This window comes from Desmodus rotundus, chromosome 6 (assembly GCF_022682495.2).
Source record: "Desmodus rotundus isolate HL8 chromosome 6, HLdesRot8A.1, whole genome shotgun sequence".
Taxonomy (NCBI): domain Eukaryota; kingdom Metazoa; phylum Chordata; class Mammalia; order Chiroptera; family Phyllostomidae; genus Desmodus; species Desmodus rotundus.
In genome coordinates, this window is record NC_071392.1 from 119,660,609 (window position 1) to 119,676,100 (window position 15,492).

General features: G+C 37.8%; 1 long non-coding RNA gene across 1 annotated transcript in view; it reads left to right on the forward strand.

The window, feature by feature from the left end:
* The window catches only part of LOC123479628 (uncharacterized), a 164,287-nt gene extending 151,126 nt beyond the window's left edge, over positions 1-13,161 (forward strand). Inside the window, exon 5 of the long non-coding RNA XR_006655293.2 lies at positions 13,021-13,161. This is a non-coding gene — a long non-coding RNA (uncharacterized lncRNA). The remainder of the gene's footprint in view (positions 1-13,020) is intronic.
* Positions 13,162-15,492: the final 2,331 nt, after the last annotated feature.

A 15,492-nucleotide genomic window follows, 5' to 3' on the forward strand; every position in this document is an offset into this window, starting at 1 on the left:
CCAAAACTTTACTAATAGCCTACTGTTGAAAAGATGCTTTGCCTATAACATAAACTGTTGATTAACACATATTTTGTGTATGACATATATTTTATTCTTACAATAAAGTAAGCTAGAGAAAAGAAAATGTTATTAAGAAAATCATAAAAAGGAGAAAATACATTTGCAAGTATTTATTGATATTTTAAGTTTACATAGTCTGTTTGAGGCCTACATAGTTCATCTGGGAGTTCTTTTCATATTGTCAACTGAAAAAACCCACTTATAAGAGCAGTAGTGCTGTTCAAACTTTTGTTGTTCCAGGGTCAACTGTATTTTAAAATTTCTTTAATGAATTCTATCACTGCATCTTCAATTTCAAGAAAAAAAGAATTAGAAAATTGTATTCCTCATTAAAAATTTGTTGGCTGAAGCTTTCTATGGAAATAGTGTTGTTTTCCATCAAATATGACAATCTTCACATTTAATTTCTAGTTGTAAACCTGTAGATAGGTCTTTTGCAACATTGTAGCTTTTCAAAATCAATGCTATCTCTTGAGGATGACTCCTACTATACTTTAATGTGTAATGTTCATGTATACTTTTTGGGGTAAATTTATTGACCAAGTTTACTGCCTCAGGTAACCTACTTTTCCTGCCTGGCCCTCAGGCCCAAGAGTTATTTGTGCCAATGCCTCTGGGTAGACAGCAAGCTGGCCTCCCTGGGGGGGTGGTCCTGTTGCTGCTCCCTGTGGAGTCCATGGCCTCTGCCCCCATGACTTCTGTTGCTGCCGCCACCATTGCCATCACCAATGTGGGTTCAGGTCCCAGCCTTGCTGCTCCCTTGGCACTGCCCTGGGCATGTGCCTGTGCACCAGGAGGCCAGGCCAACTGCGCATTATGCTGCTGCTCACGCTGCGCATGGCTTCATCCCGTGTATGTGTGAGTGTGCAGCTGCCAGGCCCATTTCCTCTGTTCTCATGCATGTCCACTGTTCCATCAAACCTCACTTCCAAAACACAAGTTCAAAGAAAAAAAATTATGAATTTCATGATGGTGATAGCAGAGCATTAAACCAAGTGCAGGGCCCTTCTACCAGTAGAACCCAGTGTGACTGCACAGGTCATGCCCATAGAGCGGGCCCTGAGGGAGGCTTCAGTGATACTCCATTTACCATCTTGGATCTCTTGGGAAAAGTCATCACTGCCTTGCATTTGCATCTGAATTGGTTGATCCTATTCTATTTCTTACAACTAGACACATGCCAGGTCCAATGGCTTTAGCAAGATGAAATAATCTAATACAGTGTTGACCTGATTTTATAGCTAAGGCCAAACAAACTTTTAAATCTCTTCTTGGGAATCAAAAGTCTCCTTATGTAGCTGCCTTTCTAACTTGGAATGTAAAGTTTACATTATTCAGTAAATAATAATGAATGTGCATAAATAAAGCTTACCCTCTATTTCTAATCATCTGGTCTTTAAATATATAAACCATCTTCAACTTCCCAATTGCACCTCATGGATCAGTTTCTGGTATGATCTATGTCATTTCTTCGTGATTTCCCCCCTCATTTTCTGCATTTATTTATCTTGTGTTTAGATATCAGGAGGCCATATCTTATTTGAGTATGTAAATGTATCAACAGGCTCATAAAAACAGTTGAAATTATTAAGTTCAGAGCCTCAGAACTCGATTCTTATCTGAAAACTTATCTAAACCTATCTAGTTCTGTTTGGCCTAATTTTAGAAGAGAAGTTTGATAACATTTCTCTTTTCTACAGAGGACACATAATGAAGACAGCTTATTGAGATATTTCCTTTTCAGTGATGAAAAAATATAAGGGTATGCAACATTTATAATTTATCTTCAAAACTCTTAATATTGCCTCCTGTAGTGCAATATTATATGTACTAGTTATAAAATGAATACCACAAAAAGCTATGTTATAACTGGAGGAATAAAATCAACTAAATTACCCAGATGTTCTTTGTGCATTTTCATAGACCTTTATTTGGTTGTCTGATTATGCTTTTTCTTTGATTTGAAATGGTTCTATATAAAAATATTTGGTAAGCTTGACTTTCTGCCAAACCAAAGAGGCTCAAACTTACTTGAGAAATATAAGCAACTTTCATTTGCTAAGTGTCCGTGATTAGGGCAGAACCCTCTGCTTAAATCACAGCTTTGGGGAGGGAATATAAACAGAAACATAACTCGTGCATGTGCCCATTGTTACTCCCAGCTCTGGACATTAGCCAAACTGTAGCATTATCAAAAATACAGAGCACACTGTCATTAAAGCCCCACTCAAAACAGGGCTTATATTGGGATAAAATTTACTATATTTTTTAAAACTTCTGATTTAGTTGCTATTATTGGTGAGCACTTGGGAAAATGGGGCAAAACTTAGTATAAGGTGAGGAAGGAGGGCAATTATATTATGTTGAAACTCTGATAGGGAAGATCCACTTGTCTATTAGATTGGTATTTTTATAATTCTTTTTCTCTGTTTTTTTAAAATAGTTTATTTTTTATTGTGTTTTTTCCCATTACCACTTATCCCCCTTATACCCTCTTTCACCACGCCCCTGCCTCCTCCCCTCATCCCACCCTCCGCAATCACCACACTGTTTCTTGTTGAAATGATTTTTTTGGGGTAAAAAAGTATACCTCCTTAATGTACATTTCTCACATTGCTAACAATTTAAAATTATGTTCTTTTAAAAGCTGCTTTTACATTAAAAAAAATGACTAAACATCTTTGAAACCAAACAAGGCATTGAGGTATTAGCCTTTCATCTTTGGGGACTTTGGTTTAAACCTGGCTCAGTTTAAGTGGAAACGAGTTTGATCTTGTCACCTGCACCTCTCCAAGATTTTAGGGTGAGCAATAATTATAATGAACTGAAACCACTCCAAAATATTTTAACATTTCATTCTACTACATGAAGAACAGGAACAAAAGCCTTCATTGTGCAATCAGGGAATATTAATATTTATATTGAAAATCATTATATCATAGCCTTAATCAGAGGAAAAATGAACTGCTGGAGCATCAGTTATAAGCTATTTCAGAAAATGAAATCAGAGTGTTAGGTATGTGAAGTGTTCATTAACATTGTGAAGGAGAGACTGGTGTCTGGTGATGTGGCCACTCGCTAGTCCTCCTTGGCAGAGCAATTTCCTACCCTTCAGGTCCTCAACCCACAGGAAACCTTTTCTTTACTGCTTATCACATCCCACTCTAGTAAGCTGCTGACCTGCATTCCCCATGAGGTTCATACTGAAGATGCCATTTTAAGTTCAGGTCCAGCCTTGGAACATTACATTTTAATAGGACTCATGGACTTAAGCTGAAGAATAAAGCCTGAGAGTGGGAAGTTTGGTAGACAGAAAGAGCAAATTCCATTGCCTTGGGGGGGGTGGAGCTTTGAATCTTGTGGAACTCACATTGGAACTAGTACTTTTGGGCATGGAAAAGGAGGATACTGAGGACAGCAAAGTGTCAATTTCACTAACTCAATTCATTCTACTGTCTTTCTCCTCAGAGGGCACATCTCCAGCACCCTGTGTGGTCTGGGGCAGCTTTGTTGCTTCTGAGCTGTAATAACTTGCAGTATGATCACTCTCTTTGTCTTGGGCTCAGGTATCTGCACACTTGTGGAGTGTCCTTGGCCTTTTCCTAACAAGGTCCCCAGCCATGCCTCAACACTTAATGGTGGACCAGTTTGCTGTGCTCTTTCATTTCCTCCATGTAACTGTAGCAGCTCTCCCTCAGGGTCTGTACATCCAACAGGCATCTAACTCTTGGGGAGACTTCGGGTCTTGGATGGAGCCCTAGCTACCCTATGTGGGTCAGTTATAAACTTCATTTGAGAGTGTAAGAGAACTGACAGGTGCTCCCCATGTCACCACGTATAGGTAGTTTACAAAATTCAAAATCTAAAATTTATCATGAACTCATTTTTATTCCTCCATCTTAAAACTGGAAGGGAGAATACCTCATATGTGATTTTAAAAATGATCCTAAAATGCCCTGATTCTGGTTCTGTTTGTGTCATCTCAAAAAGAAGCTCATCTCTTCATTGCCAGGTGGTCTCCATGTGTATTTACATGTGTCAATATTAGGTGAGAGCAACTGAAGTGAGGTCAGAGACCTCCCAGGGGAGGCTGCCCAGGCCTCTGAATGATCTGATATCCTATCTCCTCAGAGAACATCAGGCCTCAAGACACTACCTCTTTATTACTAACAACGCATGAAGTTAAGAATGATAATTTATTCATCCACAATGAGACGTAGAGCTGTCACATGGACCAGGATAATGGAGATTTATGATCAGCTCATTTTTTCCCTATCATCAAGCTATGTGGTTTCTCTCTTTGTTCACTTACCATAGGAAATCACTGCTGCACAGATCAGAAATGCTTACATTCACAGGGTCAGTTCCCTCTCTTTCTCTGTAACTAACTGACTTGGGAATTTGAAGGTTATCTGGGGAACAGTTCATAAGAAGAAGGGGAGTTGGAAGAACAAATGATTAACAGCAGCGGTCAACATAGTTTGAGGCTTCCAGTGTATACTAAAAGCAGCCTTATCAACAGGGCCGGATATAACCAAGTCTGTTGACTTCATCTGCATCCATTTCTACCCCAGGAGCAGTTTTACCCTGGGACTAGAAACATACCAGCTCCACTGGCTAGACCTTCCTCTCTCTTGAACTGTGCTTTGCTGGGTACTGGCTGTAAACTTTTCTGTCTAATTAGTCTCTGTTTTGATTAACATATTCATTCATTCTTTGAATGTGTTAATGTGTCCATTTGGTTATAGTCAAGCCCATTGGCCTGAAAGCCAGTAACGTAACTTGCTTTACCTATGCACTGTCTCATGGTATGTTGATTTTATACTTATCTCCAAAGAAGACTCCTTATTTCTAAGTTCTTGGAGACACCTTACTTCAGCCCCTGTGTATTAACAGAAAACACTTGGAAGCAAAAATAAGGCATATTTTCACGCTTCCATAAACATTTATTAATTACCCATCATGTTGGATGCAGGACATTATAGGTGATTTTTAGCATAATTATCTTATACTAAGTACTTTTAGCTGTTACTCTTTTAATTATTTTTTTATCCTCACTTGAGGACATTTTGTCCTTGCTGAGAGAGAGAGAGAGAGAGAGGAGAGAGAGAGATTGGGAGAGAGTGAGAGTGAGAGAAAGAGAGAGATGTGAGAGAGAAACATCAATTGATTGCCTTCTTGTACATGCCCCATATGTGCCCCTACTGGGGATCAAACTCACAACCTGGGTATGTGCCCTGACCAGGAATGGAACCCATGGTCCTTTGATCTGACAATGCTGTAACCCACTGAGCCACACTGGTCAGGGCTAGCTGTTACTCTTTGAAGTAAAATACACATATTAATTCCTTTGATGAATTAACCAGTATATTTCCTGGTAGGTTTCCCAAGTTTGGATATTTTGGTCAACAGGAGATATTCAATCAAGCACCATCTTAAATAGAAAAGTAGAGACATCTGGCCAAGATGGAGGTGTAGATAGATACACTTTGCCTCCTCACACAACCAAAGGAAGGACAACAACAAATTTAAAAACAAAACATAACAAGAACTGGCAGAAAATCAAACTGTGTGGAAGTCTGACAACCAAGGAGTTAAAGAAGAATCATTCATTCATACTGGTAGGAGGGGCAGAGACAGGCAACTAGAGAGGAGAACACTTGCAGCAAGGTGGTGGCTGGGGGACTGGTCCTACATTTGCGTGCAGATAAACCAGGAAGAACAACTGGGGAATGAGACAGACCATGTGACCCTGGGTTCCAGTGTGGGGAAATAAAGCCTCAAAACCTCTGACTGTCAAATCCTGTGGGGGTTGCAGTGGCAGAGGGAAAATCTCCCAGAGCTTGTTGGAGAGTCCCACAGGGTCCTAGAATGTACACAAAACCACCCACCCGGGAATCAGCACCAGAAGGGCCCAATTTGCTTGTGGGTTGCGGGGGAAGTGACTGAAAGCCAACTAAGAGCCCAGCAATTGGCCTTGTTCCCTCTTGGAACCACCTACTCCCCACATACAGTGCCACAAAACAGCAACATGGCTTACCCCACCCTGGTGAATATCTAAGGCTCCCCCACTTACTACAAACAGGTATGCCAAGACAAAGAAATATGGCCCAAATGAGAGAACAGATCAAAGCTCCAAAAATAGAACTAAGTGTTGAAGAGACAGCCAACCTATCAGATGCACAGTTCAAAACAGTGGTAATCAAGATGCTCACAGAAATGGTTGAGTATGGTTGCAAAATAGAGGAAGAAGTGGAGGCTATGCAAAGTGAAATAAAGTAAAATGTACAGGGAACCAACAGTGACAGGAAAGAAACTGGGCCTGAAATCAATGGTTTGGAGAAGAAGAAATAAATAAACATTCAACCAGAACAGAATGAAGAAACAAGAATTCAAAAAAATGAGGAGAGGCTTAGGAACTGTTGGGAAAACTTAAAATGTTCCAACATCTGAATCATAGGGGTGCCAGATGGGGAAGAGGAAGAGCAAGAAATTGAAAACTTATTTGATCAAATAATGAAGGAGAACTCTTCCAATCTGGCAAAGGAAATAGACTTCCAGGAAGTCCAGGAAGCTCAGAGTCCCAAGCAAGTTGGATCGAAAGAAGCACACACCAAGGCACATCATAATTGCATTACCCAAGATGAAAGATTAGGAGAGAATCTTAAAAGCATCAAGAGAGAAGGAGACAGTTACCTACAAAGGAGTTCCCATAAGACTATCAGCTGATTTCTCAAAAGAAACCTTACAGGCGAGAAGGGACTGGAAAGAAGTATTTGAAGTCATGAAAGGTGAGGACCTACATCCAAGATTACTCTATCCAGCAAAACTATCATTTAGAATGGGAGGGTGGATAAAGTGCTTTCCAGAGAAGGTAAAGTTAAAGGAGTTAATCTTCACCAAGCTCTTATTATATGAAGTATTAAAGAGATTAATCTAAGAAAAAGAAGAAGGTCAAAACTATGAACAGTAAAATGACAACAAACACAACTATCAACAACTGAACCTAAAAAAAACAAACAAAACAGAAACAAAAACAAACTAGGCAAACAAGTAGAACAGGAACAGAAACACAGAAATGGAGATGACATGGAGAGTTATCAGTGGGAGGGGCAAGGGAGAGAATGGGGGAAAAGGTACAGGGAATAAGAAGCATAAATGGTTGGTACAAAATAGACAGGGGGAGGTTAAGAATAGTAGTATGGGAAATGGAGAAGCCAAAGAACTTATGTGTATGACCCATGGACATGAACTAAGGTGGGGAAATGCTGGTGGGAGGGGTTATGCACAGCAGAGGGGAAAAAAGGGGAGAAAAAAAATGGGACAACCGTAATAGCATAATCAATAAAATATATTTAAAAAATAAATAAATAATTAAATTTAACTTTAAAGCAGCCTGCCCACATGACTTTGCATAGTTATTTGAATGAGGTTCTTTACTGGTGTGCAGTTATATTAAATTTATAATAGTCAATTTTGATTATGAAAAAATGTCAAAATACTTTTTCACATATTTTTTAAAATTTTTTATTGTTATTCAATTACAGTTGTATGTCTTTTCTCCCCATCCCTCCACTCCACCCCTTTTTTCACATATTTTTTATACTATTTTCATTTGGTCTTTAGCTCTATGGTCATTAAATTGTGCTTATCAGAGAATGATTAAAGGATATGTGAGACAAGATTTTGGCTTCCATATTGCTGGTTTGGTTTTTAAATCCTTTAAATATATTAAGAATATTTACAATGTATTATTATAAGAAAAAAAGCAGCCTTTAAAATTGCATATGATAACATTACTTCAACTTCATAATAGATCTGTGCATGTGTGTGTGTCTATATCTAACTGAGAAAAGGCAGAAAGGTATTAAATAAAATATCAGTAATTTTATTTATTTTCAGGGTGGTAGGGAATATGAGTGAATTTTATTCCCCCTCAAGTTTGGTGTCTAACAATCTATTTAAAAATATAACTAGAGTATTCTGTTTACTCTAAGATGGCAGTAAGTTAAAAAATACTCTAAGAAAGTTGGTTTTTTTCTAAAATAGTACTATACTCAGTAATTACTTCACCATAAAGCTGGTGCCATTTAAAAAATTAATTGAGTGTACTTGCTTTTTTCCCAGTGGCCTCTCATCTTTGTGAACAATTAATTTAAAACTATTGATTCAAAAACCACTTTTCTCCTCCAATTTTTGAGTGAGCTACTAAGATGTTTGGTTTTGTTTGTTAATATGGAAAATAAATTAAAGAGATTTCTATATTTCTTTCATTTCACTTAACCAATGACACCATTGATTAAAATCTCCATCCTCTGTAGGAAAATTTTTGAACTACCACAAACGAGAATAATTCATCTACTGGAGAAATTGTTGGGGGGCAACCCCCATTTCAGATGATAACTAGCTTGCTAGATAAAGTTGTCATTACATTTAACTTGGTCTTTAATTATAAGCAGATGGATGAATTATTTTAATCACTGCTATATATCTTAACAGTAGTTCATACATTGACACAAAGTGAAGAACATCAAACAGAAATTAAATGCTAGGGCAGGAAAGCAGTCAGCCTTCAAGGGAAGCAATTGATCACAACCTGTCATCTTTAAAGGCCAGAAGAATGCAAAATAAACACTTGGGATTAGTGTACTAAATATGGCTCATCAGTCTTTAGCTCTGTCCTCTGATAATTCATCTATTTCATTTATTTTAATGCTTTATCATGTATCTATCCAGCTCTGTAATTAGCCTTTCAGGTATTCCCTTTTTCTTTCTGCCTTTGAAATTGTGTGTGGTGAGATTCTGCAAAGAGAAGATATTATTATCATCCCATACAAAAGAATCTACTCTTGCATGATTCTGTTTTATAGCTCACATGCTGGAATTCTTGCTAAAACATAGAGACTGTGTTAGAATCGGTTTAAAGAGAAGGTCTTAATAAATCTGCTGTGCTCTCTTAGAGCATTTACTTTGACGATTGGTAAGCTATTTGGTTGTATATGAGGAATGTGAATTTAGGTTTGTGAAACCCAAAATGCTGGTCAGACTTATTTTTAAAAAAAAAATAAAGCACCAAATTTAGCTTCTGAATTAAAGTCATTAAATACCAGCATTTTATTGATTTGTTCCTGAATAAACAGTTAATTTTTCCTTGACTAAAAAATCATTAATACATGTGTTTTCCCCCAAAGCAATGACTATACTAAGATTATATAGTAAATTATGTTTGTAGATTATACTCTGCCATAGATTTTCATGTAGAACAGGAGTGCTCCCGTAGATCTATTACAAGTAGTAGATTTATAGATTTAGTCATCAGTCTCAGAATATTAACAGTGGTGTACTATTTTGATTATTTATTATTAAGCATTAGAAACTTAAAATAATCATGTAATCCAAATAGGTGCACCGTTTTCACTTAGATATGGTAAATACTGGATGGTCTGTAGTATTTTGCGGGTGGATATAATGTTAAAATATTGAGTTATACAATACGTTTCTTTACAAACCCAAGAATGAGGAATTTTTCATTCTAGTTTCTCTTTAAACCTTATGTGGTTCATTCACTTTGTAGATTATAATGGTAAAGTTTTAACATTATATGACTTTGTGTTGTAATGTTTCTAGACTCCTTCCCTTTCTGCCTGTTGGAGAGTGCCTTTGGTTTCCAACTGTCCTTGGAATTAACTGAAGACCAATATCATTTGGAATTTCCATTGACAAACCCATGTTTTGAAGTTACAGTGGATTTGTTTTTTGTAGCTTTGCTGATGTGTTAGTTTATTTATGCAATTGCTTCCCCTTTGTGGTGAGACTTGACTACTTTGGGAGGAAATATTCCAAATATGGTGCCACCAACAATGGTTTCAGACCATATGTTTAACCACCTTTACTCTCTTCATCTTTCCTCTACCTCCTTCCCCTCTGGTAACAGAGAAGATTTTGTGAACTTGATCCCAAAGGCAAAAGGAGTAAGATAGTATCCTATCCTGTAAATGTACCACAGCGATATTAAGTGAGTGGGACTACATCAAACTACAAGGCTTGTGCACAGCAAAATAAACCATCAACAAAGCCAAAAGTCAACCAACTGAGTGGGAGAAGTAATTGCAAATGATACCTACTATAAGCGGCTAATATCCAAAATATACAAAGAACTCGTATAACAGCAACAGAAAAAACCAAACAATCCTATTGAAAAATGGAAAGAGGTACTCCTTTTTCCTACTTTATTTTTTATTGTCTATTTTATTACTGTTGTCCCATTTTCCCCATTTTGCTCCCTTCCACCTATCCTACCCCTCTCTCCCACAGTCAATCCCATCTCCATTGTATGTGTCCATGAGTCATTCATACACGTTCTTTGACTAATCCTTTCCCCTTCCTTCCACCATTCCTTCCCTTCCTCTTTCCCTCTCTACAGCTATCAGTCTGTTCCATGCTTCCATGTCTCTGGTTCTATTCTTTTAGTTTATTTTGCTCATTAGATTCCAGTTACAAGTGAGATCATAAGGTGTTTGTCTTTTGCTAACTGGCTTATTCCACTTAGCATAATAGTCTCCAGTTCCATCCATGCTGATGCAAAAGGTAGGACTTACTTATTTCTCTCTGCCATGTAGTATCCTATCCTGTAAATGTACCACAGTTTTTTAATCCACTCATCTACTGACAGGAACCTAGGCTATTTCCAACACTTGGCTATTGGAAATAGTGTTTCTATGGACATAGGGGTTCATAAGTTACTTTGAGGTGCGTGCTACTTCAGTTTCAGGATTCTTAGGGTGTATTCCCAGCAGTGGAATCACTGAGCCATAAGGCAGTTCCATTTTTTAAATTTTGAGGAAATTCCATACTGTTTTCCACAGTGGCTGCACCAGCCTGCATTCCCACCAACAGTACACTAAGGTTCTCTTTTCTCCATCCTCACCAGCACTTGTTGTTTGTAATGATGGCCATTCTAACAGGTGTGAGGTGATATCTCATGGTTGTTTTAATTTGCATCTCTCTGATGGCTAGTGATGTTGAGCATTTTTTCATATGTCTATGGGGCATCTGTATGTCCTCCTTGGAGAAGTGTCTATTCAGATCTTTTGCTCATTTTTTCATTGGATTGTTTATTTTCCTGGTGTTGAGTTGTATGAGTTCTTGATATATTTTGGAGATTAAACCCTTGTCCAATGTATCATTGGCAAATATGTTCTCCCATACAGTTGGTTCCTTTTTCATTAATCACAGATTTAGCCTCACTTCATTCCTCCCTCCTATGAGATAACATTTGTTTATTTACCCCACTTTCTTATGGGATACAACCTGGAGAAAACTCCCATTTCCTTGAATTCTCTTCTAAATCATGTTTCAGAAGCCCAGTTGCTGTAGGTCCTTTCTAACACTCTCTTACTGTGATACCTGATGTTCCTTCATGGTGTAGTTCTTGGCCATCTTTGGCCACAGAACACTGATGATATTTGGGAATCCTTGTAAGTCTTCATTGAATGAGACCGAGGTCATGGGAGAAGATTTTTTCCCCCTTAATTAAAAAAAATATGGAGACATAGAAAGCTATTTTAGTTATAAATTTAGTGTTATAATTTTCTGCCTTTGCTTTATTGGCCAAATCACTTGCCTATTTTGATCCTATTTTCCTAATGATGAGATTGGCTTACAACCACTCTGAAATTCTTGCAGCTCTAACATTTTAGGAATAAATTTGTAGATATTGTGGGTAATGTAGAAATGGCCAAGGCGAAAAATTTTTCTATGTGACTTTGGGTGAGCTCCTTATTGCCTTAGAACTTGTAGCCATAGAATGGAGTTTAGGGGAATAGGTAATAAATATTGCTCAGATAAAGAATAGGAAGATTAACTCCCTAATACTTATAAGTGATGCAGAGGTAACAATACCTGTTCTTGTGTCTTTATCATTAATGCCTGGTATTATCTTTTTTAGGGCATTCTTATGCCTTGTCTTCCCAACTAAATTTACTTTTTAGACGGCTGAGACAATTACTCAATGTTTAGCACAGTGCCATACATATAGGAGTAACTAAGTAGATACCTGCTGATGGATTTTCTTGTTTACCATATGTTATCTGAATGTTTTCTGCCAGTCATGAAATGAATGTGAAAAACAGTGAAATTAGAAACTGATGGGTACCTGAATCACAAGTACAATGGGATCCCTTTATTACCTAGCAGATAAAAAACCCCAACAGGTATACTAATCCATTTTACTTTCTTATTTAGAGTCATGTTGCCATTTTATTAGTGAATAAACAGCAGCAACTATCAAATATCAAGAGCTTATACGTGTGCGAGGTGAACCATCTTGAAATGTGTGTATCTCACCAACTTCATGAGGTTCTGAGGAGTAAATATTAATTTTCCCGTTGTGCAGATAAGAGAATAATGCAGTAATGTTTCATTGATATGCCTTAAGTTACGAAGCGAGAAAGTAACAGGCATGTGTGTGTAGTCTCCAAACCTTGCCCTTTGTTCATGCCACCATTCGTATGACCTTTATTCTTATATGATCTTGTATAATGTCTGTTCATGCCATCACCATGGGAGTGGAGAATGGATAATTGTACCAAATGTGCCAAGTGTGAAGTTTGAATATTTATTATTAAAGAAGATCCTGGAGCTCAGAAGCATAAGTCCTGGTTTTTAGTAAGGGCCCTACCATTTGTTGTACAACACCAAGTCTTTCAGCTTTGTTTTTTCATTTGCAAAGTGAGCCTTCATTATAACAATGTCTGTTATGGATAGAATGTTTATGTCCCCCCAGATTTGTATGTTGCAGTCCCAGCCCCCAGTGTGGCTATATTTGGACACAGGTTATCTAAAGATGTGATTAAGGTTAAATGAGGTCTTAGGGATGGGACCCTGTTCTGATAGGGTTAGTGTCCTTATAAGAAGAGATGTCAGAGAACTAACTTGTCATCTCTCTCTCTCTCTCAGCTGTATGAGGACACATTGAAAAGGTGAAAGGTGGCCATCTGCCAGCCAGGAAGAGAAACTGTCACCAGAAACCAACTATGCTGGCATTCTGATCTTGGACTTCCAGCCTCCAGAACTGTGAGAAAATAAATGCCTGTTGTTTAAGCCATCCAGTCTGTGGTTTTGTGTTGTGGTAGCCTGAATTAACTATAGCTGATATACTGTGTATATTTCCTGCTTTGTTTGCTGATGTGATGATATGCAAGGTAGATTTTTATAATTATTTATCACTATGATTACATAGAAAATTATGTAATAGGAAGTAGGAAGTAATGGATGGGCTACCTCAGGGGTGTAATGTCAGGAATACATCTTAAAGTTCTGGGAATGATAAAATTGGCTAATGCCCTTCATTGTGCTGACACAGCAACATCATTATTTTTTAAACCCTTAGTATCTGTTGTAAGGCATGCTCAGGTACTCCCTGCACCAGGCATAGCTGTGTGCTCGGAGTCACCATATTCATCAAAATCTAGATTGGAGGAGTGATTTCACTGTCTTTCCCCCTGCATAACCTCATGTGTGGTAGTCTCCAAAATGGCTCACAGCCATCCTTTCCTTCTGGCAGTTAGCCCTTCTGTAATCTCTTTCTACATGTGTCAGAGCTGCTCCATGTGTGATTTTAATGGCTATGTCATACAAAGCAGTAGAATTTCTGTGTTGGTCTCTTAGAGTACTCACTCGGGGAGAAACCAGTTACCCTGTTGTCAGGAAACTCAAGCAGCTTTGTGAAGAGACTCTGTGGGAAAGAAATGAGGTCTCCCACTAATACTGACACTACCTTGTTAGCCATGTGAGTGACCCATTGTGGGGGCAGATCCTACATAGTAAGGATCTGGCAAGTATTCAAGACTTTAGATAATGACAGCCCTGGAAGAATCAGAGACTTCAATCCGGAACCCAGCCAAGCTGCCTCCAAATTCTCGACGCATACAAACTGTGAGAGATAATAAGCAAACAAACAAATAAATGAATATTGATTTATTTTAAGCCACTAACTCTTGGGGTAATTTGTTATATAGCAATAAGAAAGTAACTCCTTACCAGCAGTTTATACCTTCCTGGAGATACAGAGCATTGTGATGTGGCTCTTCCTGGTTGAGTGGAGTTCCTACATGTACCAGCAGTGGGGCACTGGTAGATGTTTAACAGTTGGTTCTCCCCACAAACAAACAATGTCCTGATTTTTAGTATTTTCTAATTTCCACAGTGTAAATAAATACTCCCACCATGGCTGATTTCAAGCTACCAGTGTGATTGGGAAGAGAATTGGGAAGAGAAGCATAGTAGCACTCAAACATATGGAATTTTCACACATAGCTATAGTACTTGTAAATAACCCCAAGAGCATAGATAATAACAGAATACAGTAAAATAATTGGGGAGTGATAAGGTTTGAATACTTATTACTTTCATCTTTTATATAGTTTATGTAATTATATGCTTATGTAATTTAACTATTGATGGTGGTTATATTTATTCATCAGCTCACAAAAAGTCCTGAAAATTTAACAGCTGGCTCTTTGAGCCAGCACACTACTGCCAAGGTGTTTTCTTTGAGTGGCAATATTGTTTTCAGGTTCTTGCACAGTTGAATTACTGTTTGGGTAGTGATAAACTTCACAACTATAATAAGTTATATTCATATCTATAACAAATTATAATTGGAGCACCCTGATGAAATGATTTTAGGAGTTTATGACATTCATTTGGTTGATGTCATCACCCTGGGAGATGCACGATCAGTTGACTATTATTTGCCTCTAACTTGAGTTCTAATATTAGAAGTACCAACAATTGGTCAGCATGACATATGAATGTATGAAAAGAAAATAACTGACTTCTACATTTCAGAAGCACACAGGTCTTTTACTATATGGGCCAGAAACTCCCTTTTTACTGCCACGTTCTGCTTCATGGAGTCATTATTGTCTTCCACTTTCCTACTTCTAGATTGTCTCTTAATTTCTAGGAGACCATACAATGTGATTCTGAATATAGGCTTTAGAATTATAAGCTATTCCTGGCTCCTCAACTTAATAGCTACGTAAACTTGGGCACATTACTCATCCTCTCTGATATTATATTTCTTTATATATAAATAGGTTTGTTATGGGAGCTCAATAGATTGTCTGTAATGTACTTAGCACAGTAACTGTACAATATTATTGGCGTGATATGTTCAAAATAATGGCCAATTTGTTAATATCATCCTGGGCTGCTGTGAGTTATATTAATAAGTGTTTTTGATCTCTTTGTGTTATAAGTTGCCTCTTAAAATCCCTTTCCTGTTCTAAAAGTATGCTTCCCAAGTGCTCAGCCTGCAAGCTGGTGGTGAAAGGAAGAGATGACAGGCAGATGGTGTTTTGAAGCAGAGTAATGGCACCACAGCCCAAGAAACTTCCAATCTTGATCCAGGAGTGCAGGGAGGGG